The sequence below is a fragment of the Pholcus phalangioides genome, unplaced genomic scaffold (assembly GCF_987345545.1).
Source record: "Pholcus phalangioides strain wild (caught in Gottingen) unplaced genomic scaffold, Ppha-v1.0 ptg000024l_1, whole genome shotgun sequence".
In the NCBI taxonomy this organism is placed as follows: domain Eukaryota; kingdom Metazoa; phylum Arthropoda; class Arachnida; order Araneae; family Pholcidae; genus Pholcus; species Pholcus phalangioides.
The window spans coordinates 17,559,749-17,574,123 of NW_028301616.1; positions in this window are offsets into that span (position 1 = coordinate 17,559,749).

Below are 14,375 nucleotides of genomic sequence, written 5' to 3' on the forward strand. Positions count from 1 at the left end.
AGGACTGGAAACACGTTGCCTCGTCTGACGAGTCTCGGTTCCAATTGCTTCGAGCTGATGGACGTGTACGGTGACAACCTCATGAATCCATGGACCCTACATGTCAACAGGGGACTGTTCAAGCTGGTGGAGGCTCTGTGATGGTATGGGGCGTGTGCAGTTGGCGTGATATGGGACCCCTGATACGTCTAGATACGACTCTGACAGGTACGTAAGCATCCTGTCTGATCACCTGCACCCATTCATGTCCATTGTGCATTCCGACGGACTTGGACAATTTCAGCAGGACAATGCGACACCCCACACGTCCAGAATTGCTACAAAGTGGCTCCAGGAACACTCTTCTGACTTTAGACACTTCCGCTGGCCACCTAAATCCCCAGACATGAACATTATTGAACATATCTGGGATGCCTTGCAACGTGCTGTTCAGAAGAGATCTCCACCCCCTCTTACTCCTACGGATTTATGTACAGCCCTGCAGGATTCATGGTGTCAATTACCTCCAGCACTACTTCAGACATTAGTCGAGTCCATGCCACGTCGTGTTGCGGCACTTCTGCGTGCTCGCGGGGGCCCTACAGGATATTAGGCAGGTGAACCAGTTTTTTTGGCTCTTTAGTGTATATAGATGACGTGAGTAGCGCAAAATGTATTGTTGTTTTCACCATTTTGTAATACTATAGCAAAAAATGCAATTAAAGTTCACTGTAGTATCATTTTATAGAAAAGTGACAAAAGAAAGGTGGTCGGATACCTTAAAATCGTTAAAAAAGCGAAGAGCCTTAGCCTTTTAACTTAAACTTTTTACTTTAATTTCAAAATTGTACATATTTTTTGGTCTTCGAAAAAGATAAAAAAAAATTTATGATTTTAATTTTATTTTTTAACTTGATCATTTAATTTTAGGTATTTTTTGTCCAATATTATATTTTCATGTTTGTTTTGTTTGTTTTTTTTTTAAAAATATTCGTTTTTATCAAATTTTGGGAAAAAATTTTTAAAGAATAAATTTTTTTTTTGAAACAATTTTTTTTATTTCTCCAAGTGTAGTTTAAAAATTTTTCAAAGTGGAAGTTTTAGTTTCTAAAAAATTTTTAATTTTTAGTTTTAATTTTTAATTAAGTGTAATTTTTGATTTATTAATAATTTTTTCCCATTTTATATACAATTTTTTATTTTGAAATTTCATTTGTCTGAAGTTTTCAGAAATTTTTTTTTGTCACTTATGAATCAAAATTTTTTCTCAAATTTTCTCTTATTTTTATTTAACTAAAAAAAATTTTAATATTTTAAACATTTTTTTTTGCCAATTTATCAACTAAATTTTTCCAATTCATCCAGAAAATATTTTTTATTACTTTTAAAATAACATTTACTATATAATACCCTTTTCTTTTAAATTTTCTTCCGCATAGTACGACGGAAAACAAAGTATTCGCACACAGTTCGAATGTAATTTTTCAATTATTTAAAGAACGAGTAAATAAAATAACCAGCGCTGTCTTACCGCACGGTACAATGTTCCTTTGTACAGCATAATGTACCATTTATGCTGTCCTTTAACAACTTTTCTCCGACTTTTGAATTCGAATATCTCGGCAAATATTGCACCTAAAAAAATTTAGATTTTTTTTTTTTTGGTTGTCCTCGGGAGATACAGGGCAGTAACTTTCTACTTGGAAGTTTGAAGACGGGAGACCGTATAAAAATGTAGATTTTTTTTATTTTGTGACACTGTATTTTTACTCTCAAAACTTGCACAAGGTAATTTTTGAACGCCTTTTGAGTATTTTTGCTTTTCGACAACGTTTCAAAGCCTTTTTTAACATTATCTGCCTCAGCAAATGCATTTATGTCTTTTAAAAAACTGTAAATACCGTATATACTCGTGTATAAGACGACTTAAGACGTATATAAGCCGACCCCCCCTACTTCAGGACCACCAAAACCGCAATAAATTGAAAGCCCGTGTATAAGCCGACCCCAAAAAATCCGCGCATTTTAGAGAAACAAATTTCTTATATTTTTTCATGCAAAATTTACAAATAGCTTGCGGAAATTTACAATAGAAAAATGATACAAACTTTTTAATACCTTTTCTTCCGAGTCTACAAGCTCAAGGTAATCCATCAGATCATCATATAGGAGGTGCGGAATCTTCGTTTCAATCTTCATCTGGGCTGTCATTGCCATTGTCACTTTCTAGAGAGTCATTCAAGTATTACGTCAGCATCGGGGGGGGGGGTCAAAAATGGCTAAAAATCTGCTTACGTAATACTTGAACGACCCCGAAGAGGATATCATCATCTTCAGTTCTGTCCATCGCATTGCTGATGCTGCAACACTTTTCGAAGGATCGGTGGAAACGGAATTCCACTCCTCATTGTACACATTGGCGCACTAGGCCAATGTCAGGTTTCTTTAAAGCCCCACTTTTTGTAGTTTCTTTATCATCGGAATTCATCCATTCGTTCCACAAATTCCTCAAATTTGAGAGGCTTGTATCCTCTTGAGAGGCTCACATCTAAAGGCTGTACAATCGACGTTAGCCCGTACCTGGTATCAAAGCCAATGATGTTTTCGATTTCTTTGCCTTCGGCTTTGACATTATCGGTTCTGTGGGGGTTCGAACATATCCCATACCAATAATGCCAGTTTCTCGAACACTGCTACAAAAATGACCACTGATTGCGGGGGTCGATATTTTCTCATCAAAAACTGACCCGAGTATAAAGCCGACAACCCCCCCCCCCCCCACTTGAGGAACGAATTTTTCCACACAAAAAAAACTCGGCTTATGCACGAGTATATACGGTATGCCCTATAAAACGAAAAACATGTGCTAAAAATTTTTCATTCCTATCTCGAATAACATTAGTTTCAGCAAAATAATAGGATAATGAGAAGTGTTGATGCTGTCTAAACTATTTTGAACCGTATTGTGTATGGACAGAAAAATTCTTCGTTTTTCTAACCAATCTGTGTGATCGAGTAAAAATTTTCCTCAAAAATTTCCCTTTTGAGAGTTTTTCCCCCTACGAATTCGGAAATAAAGTTCTGCCATCTATAGGTAAAAATACCTATCCGAGTAATGTATTTAGCTTTAGAATGCAATGCTGGTTCCATAGGCTGTATGAGCCCGCAGTGAAATCACGTCATTGTTAGTATGTATTAGGAGATTTCTGTTATCCATCTATTCGGTTATCCGCCACCGCCCCGGTCCGGACGGTGACGGTTAATCGAAGTTTTATCGTAATTAAATATATTTCTACCGATAATATTTCATATCTATAAGATATTTACCGATTAAGGTATCCGACTACCTTTCTTGTCCCTTTTCTTTAAAATGGTTCTGGAGTGAACTTTAAATACATTTCTTGATAGAAAGTGTCTCGAAATGGTGAAAACAGTGACAGATTTTGGTCTATCTGTTATATTTTCTATGAAAAAGTCGTTTTTATGTCAAATTTTAGGTAAAATTCATGTGATATTCGAAACACGATTGCAAAAAAAATTTATTAATGAAATGCTTTGTGATTTTCACAGTGTATTTAGCTAGCCGCTGTGGTGGTCGAGTGGTTATAGTGACGGACTCGTGATGCGAGGATCCGGGTTCGAACCCCACAGTGGTAGTCGGCTGAAGTTGGTTTTCTGTAGTTCCCAACTTCAAGGCACGAATGCGAGCCGATCTGCCCGTTGAAAAGTCTCGCCACAGAGAGCAACAGGCCTACAACGTTACAAATATTCAATCATTACACTTCACTCACAATTTAAAGTATAGATGGCAGCACTGAAATATCATACACAACACTAGCTACACACTCAGACTGTTAGGTGCACTCACTCTGTTCCAGACAATGCCACGAAGCTGGGCTGGAAGAGATCTCGGCAACGGGATAAGTCCGGTAGCAGAGACCCTGGCGTTCATTCATTCAGTGCATTTAGCTAGTAATGTTGCAGGTTATGAACCAAAATTTAAAGGATTGCATGATGTGTTCATAAGTTACACCAAAGTACGTGTGAATCTTTTGAAATTTCATCCTACATTTTGTCTATAAAACACTGTAATTCAAAAAATATATGCGATAGACCTTATATTTTGGTTCATAACCTCAACAATACATAGCGAAATACCACATTAAAATTTCGTAAGTCAAGTAAAATGTCAAAAATAGCATTCTTCGTAAAACACGTTTAAAGTCTTTATTCGCGTATTACTTGTACGTAAAAACGCAAAACACTAAAGTGAACGTAACTTTGATTCTAAGCATCATATACACAAAACAAGGCCCGTTTTGGAATCACAACAAATAGGGCTTTTCTAAAAAAAATGAAAATCCATATTTTCTTCCAAAATGACGTTTTCAACGTAGTCGGATACCTTAATCGATCTAATAGGATTCTTGGAAAATCTTTCAGTATTGATATCCGGCAGGAAATGACGCGCCAAAGACGATTTCCTCCCCTCGTATAGCGTTTGTTCTCTATTGCGTAACAGCGGCTATTTTTGAAAGCAAATGGCCAGACGTGGAAAGGTTGACCTCTTAGCCAGAGACTGACTTTATCTCTCTAATTCTTCTCTATAACGGCTGGAAAAAACCCTCGACCAGATACATCCAAAATGACCTCGATTCGATTTCTTTTTACTGTTTCCCCCGTAATAACGGGTGTAACATCCCTCTGTGCGTTGTGTGTTACTTTTTTCTTTACACGTGTAATTGGGCTTATCATCTTTTTTTTTAAAACGCTCGGGGGGCCCCTTGAAAAAAAAAGTGACCCAAGCGTAGAAGAGAAAGAAAAACGTGTTTTTTTTTAGGCCTAGATTTCCAGTGAGTGTCTTTCTTCTGTGTAAAGCCTACGCGAGCCTATAATGGAGAGAGAATGTTAACCTCGTAAAAAAGAACCCGAAACTCTATTCGTTGGTGAAGGGACTAGAGGGTTATCTGTAATTAAATTCATTAAATTCTTGTCTTCTTTCCTCAAATTACTAATCGCTGTTTATTGGTTTTCCATCCATTTTCTTCCGCCTAATTAAATGGCCCCTTCCGTTTGGTTCGGTTGATCAACCGATCCCAATCGGTTGAGTTAATTCTGTTCGATCACAACTTATATCCGATCCCATTCAATTACATGAATTGATTCCGCTGGGAAGAGACTAGTCATTCCCATTCAATCGAATCAATTAATTCTATTCACTTTAATCACAGTCGATTACATTTGTGTGACACCATCGATAAATTACATTTAGTGAAACTAGTCGATTTATCACATCCAGGAACGGCTCATGGGCCGTGAAAAAAAAGCCTCTCTAGAGGAGTGCCAAATCTGAGATGGAAGGGCGAAAAGAAATTTACCGGCCAAAAAAAATTAGGGGGAAATGGTTTCTGCCCGCTCTGGAAGGGGGCGCCTGAAATGAAGAGATCGGTTCGCATTCACGCCTAAAAGTTACTATAATTTGCGTATACACAGTCCTGGTCCTATCGCTACGGAGGCAATTTACTACCATTTTACCCCCGAAGAGAGAGGTGGCCGTGTCGAATTAAATTATTATTGTGGACCCTAACTGTGTGTATATGTGTAAGTTTCGTGCATGTATGTGTCAGGTGCTGCCGTCTATCTGCTAAAGACGAAACTGGCAGTGAATGAATATTAGGGGGAGAGGGGGGGGGGGTAATATGCCGAACACTCTAATTACTCAATTATTCGCTATATATCGATCGGGGCAATACCGAACGGAGTCCGCTAAGTAAGGAATGTAGCTTCCATTACGTAGTTTTTGACTAATTTAATCACTTAAATAACATAATCAACTCTAGAATCAATTGTTCCTGTGAAAATCTACAACTAAGGTGAACATAGAGCTAGTAATTATTTTTAATCGTTATGAATAGCTTTACTGTTCTTAAAATTTAATTAACATTTACATCTATGTTCTTAAAAAATAACATCAACAGCAGAGTTGAAACTGGCTTGGAACCTAACGCGTGCTGCCTAAAATCACAAATACAATTTCCTGCATCACCGAACAAAGTGTTCGGAATTGCCCCAAATGACACCTCGTGGCAATTTTTCAATCTAACCTTATATAAAATGTACACAGCAGGCAAACTTTCTTCCTACTTAACAAATAGCTAAAGAAACGTAGACTCTAATGATATTACGACTCACTACCTACTCTAAACGCGAACGTATCGTACTTATCTCTTATCCAAATTAGCACCAATTTACTAACGAAAGTTCCGAAAAAAAACTGTTTTTTTTACACGCCACTCGCAATAGCACAGCTAGAAAGGCATTATTCGCCCGCTCAATGAGTTTACATTAGACGCCGTCAGGCTGCAACACTAATCAGACCTCCTCTAGATCCAAACAGTGTCCGAGAACAATGGTGTTCGGAATTCCCCGCTGTTCGGTATAACCCAGCTCTCCCTTATTACACCGATTGAAATTTAAGGCCAGTCGTCCACTGGAAGCTACTAGGAGCGGAAAAAAAAGTCGCGTCAGTGTATGCGCAGGACCACTGTAGGATTTTTACGCGTGGGCGCGAGTTGTTTCGCGACTTGTTTTCGCTCCTAGTAGCTTCCAGAGGACGACTGGTCTAAATGTTATAAACTGCGCCAAAGTGGCGAGATTTTCTTTCAAAAAAAAAAAAAGACCTGCGGTAGTTCGCACCTCGAAGTTGGGAAACCTCAGAAAACCAACTTCAGCCGACCGTTCATTTCGCCACCCTGGTTCTGACGATGCTCACACGACGGCACAGTGATGTGGCGTATGCGAATTGCCGTGCTGTGACGTGGACATCTGGCGCTGCAGCCCACCCACACACAAATCGGAATCAACCTGGAAGCACTGCTGCTCTTTACCCCACTCTGTCACTAGCCACCACATCCACGCTGGTCGTGCTGATGATCTTAATTTTCAATTTTATGTAATTAATTATGACCTAATATTTAACCGTTGAATGTTTAATTAATAATAATAACGTGATTCACACGTATTCCCAAGGGATCGGCATGATCCGTCCAGGGAATTTGTTAGTGTTAGTAAACATCCATGCCCGAACCGGGATTCGAACCCAGACCTGCACAGTGAGAAGCTAGTTCCCTAACCACTTGACTGCTCGGCGGCATAATAGTTTAATAAATGAGTTTAATAGTTAATAAATAAGTTAATAGTTTAATAAATAAGTTGTTAACCCCTTGAAGTTCGTATATTCAATACGGAGTCATACACCAAACGACCAGAGTGGCACTTCAAAAGACTGACATTCTATGATATGATACGTATGTTCGAATATATTCGGATGATATTTTAAAAAATAGGGGAAACTGAAGCACTCATAAAGCATCGTTACACGTTTAGTATCATCATTGTTACCACATAGGTACCGGAACGCGGTGGCTCGGTGTACTTGTGAGCCCCCAACAATTAACGAATATAATATACTGCGTACAATGTAACGCATCCCCTCCACGGAATACGCTGTTGATAATCGTATATTAATTGTATAAAACTGCCCTCATATACATCCTTTATCTTTTGAAATGTTGGTTACACAAAGAAACGTACTTTCAAGTAGAAAAAGTATCCAAAATAACGCGCGCTCATTTTAGATACTGCGTTTCTTCTGCTAGAAACCGTAAATACAAATACAAGGCCCCACAACAGGCAAGATGCCCAACGAGGTGGGCGAGAAAAAGATGTCCGTAACAAATATGGGTGTCGTATATTCTAAAATACAGCAATCCAATTAAAAATGCAATTGTGAAAGCTAAAGACTGTGTATGCACGATAAAATATAATACGATGTCCATAAAGAATACTTATAGTTACTTATAATACTTATTATAAGTATGGGTAGCTTCTCGATTAACCACAACATTTCTTTTTAAACGTGTCAATTGTGTTAGAATTCACGACCCCCGGGGGGGGGGGGGGTAAGCTGTTCTTATTCGCAACCCTATTAGAGAAAAACTCCCTGCGACACCCACCACAAACTTGAGTTGCCCCTTACCAATCGGTACTGGTGTCTCCTTGTAAAAGCAGTCGATTGGCGGTGTACTAAAAGTTCATGGTCCATCCCGTTGAAAATTTTTGAATACTTCGATCATATCCCTCGACACTTGCGTTCTTTTCCAGTGTAAACATATTCAAAAAATGAAGTCTCTCTCTTCATAACTCATGTAGGACACTCGCACCTCTTCTGTGCACCCCCTTCAACCAAGTCTATGTCCCTACGTAGGTATGGTCTCCAAAACCTTACTCTTGTCCAGGACGAGCTAAGCTTCGCAAAAGCTGTAGAATGACTAGGAGAACGCGAAGAGACCTTTTTTGGAAATGAAACCGGGCATTCTATTCGATTTTTTGACCATCGCTGAACAATGTTCAGCAAACTTAGGTCATATGTACTGAGATACAAAATACAGATTTTTTTTTTTTATTCGGTCCTCCAATTTTCAATCAGAAAGTTGGAGGCCTGTCTCTCTTGAGCTCGAAATAATAATAATTCTGCTTCTAAATGCAATATTAGCCGAAATATTGCTGATTGAAAGTTAAAACGTTGCCATCCTCAGAATGTATAAAAGTTTCAATAAACTGCACCTTTAAAGAGTATTTCGAAATTTTCGAGCTTGCCCGATATAAGCAATTCATTTTCCTTCCAAACATGTAGACCTCAAATATCTCGGCTAATATATTGCTCTCAGAAAAATGAATATTTTTTTTGGGGCCCAGGAAAGACGGGGAAACAATTTCTTAATAGGGATTAAGAAAACACAGAGACCACACAAAAAAATTAAATTTTGTATTTCTGTACTTACATTGGCCATAAGTAAAAGAAATGACGTGTATAAAAAATGGGCGTTAACGTCATTTAGATAGCTTTCTTTCCTGCAAGTATGTTTCTGTCACCGAAAGGTATACAGAAGATGAAGCGTGTAACCGTTAACACCCTGTATTACGTCTAGCAAGCAATTGTTTGATAGTTCTTGTAATGGCCGCTGTGCGATCGTGTGGTCATAAAGACGGACTCTCATGGACCCGCGTTCAAATCCCACCTGTTTCACAGTTGGGGTCGGGTGAAGTTGGTTTTCTATGGTTCGTAACTTCGAGGCGCGAGTGCGAGCCGGTACCCAAAGTCTTCACCACAGAGAACAACTGGCCTACAATGGTACAACTATTCAGTCATTACATTTCAATCATAGTTAGAAAAGTAGATGGCGGCGCTAAAACTACACACAAAATTACTAGATACGCACTCAAACTGTTTCACATGTTCCGGCACAACTCATTCCTTAGTACATTTGTAGTAGACCGGACTTTTGCTCCATTTAAAAGAAAGATAATTTTTGTGGGTGTACATACAGGGTGGGCAAAAAGTCCGTAAAAACTTTAAAAATGAATAAAAACCGGAAAAAATAACCGAAATAAAAAACGGTTTGCAGGGTTAGCATCGCTAGGTCACGGGAATATTTTTAAGACGGGGGGGAAAAACACTCAAAAACAGCCGATAGGTGACGCTGACGTAAACAAGTCAAAGAAAATATACGCAAATAACGAACAGAATGCCCCCAAATCGTTTATTACAATAGTATGCGTTCCACATGACCTGAAAGACCAGACGCGCCTCCACGTTAATATTCGTGAGAACCTCTAACGTATTGGAGACGCGCCGGAGACCGTTTATTGAGTAAAAGAAAATCTGACTGCAAGAGCCCGTTCCACATGACTACCATCACCACCACAGAGGATAATACATTGCAGACGAGTCACAAATCCAGCAACGGCAAAGTGCAGCAGGTCCACATACACGGTTTACAACGGTGAACTAACTGATTGTGGATTAGGAGCGCAAGTTCTTATAATCGTCTCATTTGCATATTTCCACCAAAGTCACTCGTACCAGCTCCACCTATCGGCTGTTTTTTTTTTAGCTTTTTTTTCCCCGTCTTAAAAAAATTCCTTGCGATGCTAACCCTGCAGACCGTTTTTTATTTCGGTTATTTTTCCGGTTTTTATTCATTTTCAAAGTTTCTACGGACTTTTTGCCCACCCTGTATTTGAATTCTATAATTCTAGATAATTTTTGTTGATAGAGACATTTCAATATTCGGAGTCACTAAACGGGTAAAGCTCCAAAATCTACCATTAGAAGTACCCACAAGGATTCCCGAATGCAGTTCATTTACCGCTCGGTAAAATTCTTTTGATGAGAGTGAAACTAGGATTATAATTTATGACTGTAGTTTTCCTTTGTGTTGGCCTGTACACATCATGTGCTTGTACAGGGATGTAATCCGTTTCTTAATCTTGTTAATGCCTAAAGGCACGTTTTCCACTCGAGTAGAGGCAGCCTACTTATGAAGTAAGAGGAACGAGAGAGATTACTCTTCCACTTTCTTGGTGACTTAAATCAGAATCCACCTGTTAATTTGTGTGTGTATGTGTGTGATGGGTGTTCTTTATCTCCTTAAGTGAAATTTAACGCCGGTGTTTTGGATAAGAATGCAAAGAGGAATGCTTCAAGGACTGACGTTTCGCTATCGGTGACTATAAATTTCATAAGATACTTCCTTGAGAATTCCTTCACAGGTGACGAGACTTCTTAAAAGAGGATCCCGTGGGCCATTGAAGACATTTATGTCCCTTGGTAGAAGTTATTAACTGATGGAGAGATAATTGGTTTCATATTCTGTAAATGAACTTAACCGATATTGATGCCGGAAATGTGTTTGGAACCTTGCCAATCCCGAAGCACTGACGGTAAATAAACTCTGCGATTTTTGTGTGTCACTTCCTATATTTTTCTACCATGGGACTGTACCCTTAGAATCGATTTCAAACGGCTGACCAAAGACATCCATGCCCCCTTCTAGTACTACACCGTACATGAACCTCTGGTTAAGAACCCCTGAAATATAACGTGTTCCAGAACTTCACCCCCCAAAATGAGAGGGATGATATAGTACACGTCAATATAAATAATTTCTTCGATTGAAACTGGGTTCGCAACCCACTTATTCATTGGGAAACGCGCATTGACCCACGGTACATCATGAAGAGCGAAGAGAAATTCCAACGTGGTGGTGACAGAACAAAATAATTCTCCTTCTAGTCGCAGACAATTATGGAGAGAAACGAATATCGTCCTCCCTTTCTTTCTAAAGGCATTATGTGGGTTGGTGTGAGGGGATATTGTTTCCTCTCACTCGCAGTGTTACTTTAAAACCTTTATATCACCTTTTTTGGAGCCACAGTAGCTAAAATTCCGTGTTAACATGTGCCGAACATAAAAGTCATTTGCGACCCTATCACCTTTCCCGTTTTGGCGGTAAAGTTCTGTGGAACACTCTGTACAATCCGGAAACCCTCGTTCGAATTTTGTCCCCTGCGCCAAAAACTCGTGCCTTTTCTGCAAGAACAACAACTCTAACCCAGTGTTGCAAGACTGTATTGGTGGAATCTTCCGCTATCTCTTTGAAGACTTACCGTGTAATACTAATACAATAATAGGTGGGGGGCTGTTTTCATGGCAGCAGCAGCAGCAGGTTATTCCCAAGGACGATTTTCAAAAGAGAAAACTACGCCGCAGTAATTGACTTTAATTGAAAATAAAACTCCCTTTTCTTATATTTTCCCTTGATGGCAAGGTCGTTCGTTTTTTTCCCCCTTTTAATCTTAGCTTCTATGATGGGTGTGATGCCTAAAAGATGAGCTCTTTTGAAAACTCGACTCGACTCGACCTGGATTGGGTGGGTGGTCAAGGTAACTAGAGCTCCTGAATGGGAAGCAGTAAACATAGTTCAGTATCCGATAAATTATAAGACAATCATCCCGGTTGTCGGATATACAGGGTGTCATGTAAGTGCTGTTGCAACCTTTATCTCATCAACCGTTCGTCGTAGAGGTATAGTTTCAGTTTGAAAAATTCTCAAAAGGCGTTCAAAAATTGCCCTGTACCAGTTTTGAGAGTGAAATACAGTGTGTAACAAAATAAAAAGAAATATAAATTTTTACATGGTCCCCCTTGTTCTCTAACTTCCAATTAGAAAATTGCCCTGTCTTTTCTCAGCACATCGAAAAAGACATGGTTTTGACTGAAATATTCACTGCAATATTTTAATTCAAAAATTGAAGAAAAATTGGGAAAGGAGCGTTGGCCGTTAGTTTTTTTGCTGTTCTTTCATAACTTTTCTCCGATTTTTGAATTCAAATATCTGAAGGACCCCCCCCCCCCCCAAGAACACCAACTTTACACTTTTTTCTAATTTAAGAGGACCCCGATATTTTTCTGCACCTGGGGTCTCAACCGACCTTAATCCGCTTCCAAATTTGGGTATAATTTGCTGTAAAGTAAACTCAATAGTACAGCTTTGAGGCCGCTGTTCTAAGTCCCCCTGAACCTCTGAATAGAGGCAGGAGACTTCCAATATTTTGACCTCTGCGGGATATAATTGACTTATCATTGATTGGTATCAGAAATTTTTGGTTCGAAGTTCAGTTTGGAATTATTCGGGAAGTAAAAAAAGGAGTACCCTCCGGAATTTCCTCCAGGACATTCCCACGGAACAGTAGTTGAAAAAACACTGCCTTACAAGATTCCGAGCATTACATACATATTGCTTTATAAAATAGTTTTAACGATGTCTTCCATCATTAAGCACTCTTAAATGCTCCGGAGAGCACTACGGTGCTCACGAGTAATAGACTTAAGATATATTGTAATTGTCCATATTGTAAAAAAAAGTGTTCCAAATTTTTTAAAACATTTATTTTTCCTCAAATTGTTACCGCTCCTAGCTAAACAAACGTGTAAGTTCTGGTGTTGAATTTGCAGCGTCTATTCCCCCACCGCTGATCTCTTGCTGTATCTGTAGCTTCTAGCGCCCACCCTTGATCTTGTGTTGTGTCTGTAGCTTCTACCGTCCGACCATGACCTCATGCTACATTTGTAGCTTCTCCCTGATCTCTTGCTGTATCTGTAGCTTCTAGCGCCCACCCTTGATCTTGTGTTGTGTCTGTAGCTTCTACCGTCCGACCATGACCTCATGCTTCATTTGTAGCTTCTCCCTGATCTCTTGCTGTATCTGTAGCTTCTAGCGCCCACCCTTGATCTTGTGTTGTGTCTGTAGCTTCTACCGTCCGACCATGACCTCATGCTTCCTTTGTAGCTTCTCCCTGATCTCTTGCTGTATCTGTAGCTTCTAGCGCCCACCCTTGATCTTGTGTTGTGTCTGTAGCTTCTACCGTCCGACCATGACCTCATGCTTCATTTGTAGCTTCTCCCTGATCTCTTGCTGTATCTGTAGCTTCTAGCGCCCACCCTTGATCTTGTGTTGTGTCTGTAGCTTCTACCGTCCGACCATGACCTCATGCTTCCTTTGTAGCTTCTCCCTGATCTCTTGCTGTATCTGTAGCTTCTAGCGCCCACCCTTGATCTTGTGTTGTGTCTGTAGCTTCTACCGTCCGACCATGACCTCATGCTTCATTTGTAGCTTCTCCCTGATCTCTTGCTGTATCTGTAGCTTCTCCCTGATCTCTTGCTGTATCTGTAGCTTCTAGCGCCCACCCTTGATCTTGTGTTGTGTCTGTAGCTTCTACCGTCCGACCATGACCTCATGCTTCATTTGTAGCTTCTCCCTGATCTCTTGCTGTATCTGTAGCTTCTAGCGCCCACCCTTGATCTTGTGTTGTGTCTGTAGCTTCTACCGTCCGACCATGACCTCATGCTTCATTTGTAGCTTCTCCCTGATCTCTTGCTGTATCTGTAGCTTCTAGCGCCCACCCTTGATCTTGTGTTGTGTCTGTAGTTTCTACCGTCCGACCATGACCTCATGCTTCATTTGTAGCTTCTCCCTGATCTCTTGCTGTATCTGTAGCTTCTAGCGCCCACCCTTGATCTTGTGTTGTGTCTGTAGCTTCTACCGTCCGACCATGACCTCATGCTTCATTTGTAGCTTCTCCCCAATCTTATGTTGCATCGGTAGCTTCTGCCACCCACCCCGATTTCATACTGTATCTTACTAGAGCAAATTTTTAAAATGTTCTTTTTGTTTTCGGAAAGTACCCCGAAAAAATCGAAACTGTGGATAATCGGGGGTTACACAACAAGTTAATAGAAGATTGAGTATTCATGGATCCCTAATCTGTAATTGTTGCTATGTTTTTTTCACACTAGATACGAAGTTGATGGGACAGAACCATTTAATGGTAGTACAACGAAAAAACAGTGTCGTAAAAAACAAAAACACCCTGTTTATATTGAACCGTGACTGAAGATTCTCGTGTTCAGTGGCACAGAAAGTTCGTGTTTTTTGGTTTTCACGTCCCGTTTTTTTTTTCTGCTCATTTATAGATTTTTTATGTTTTTTAAC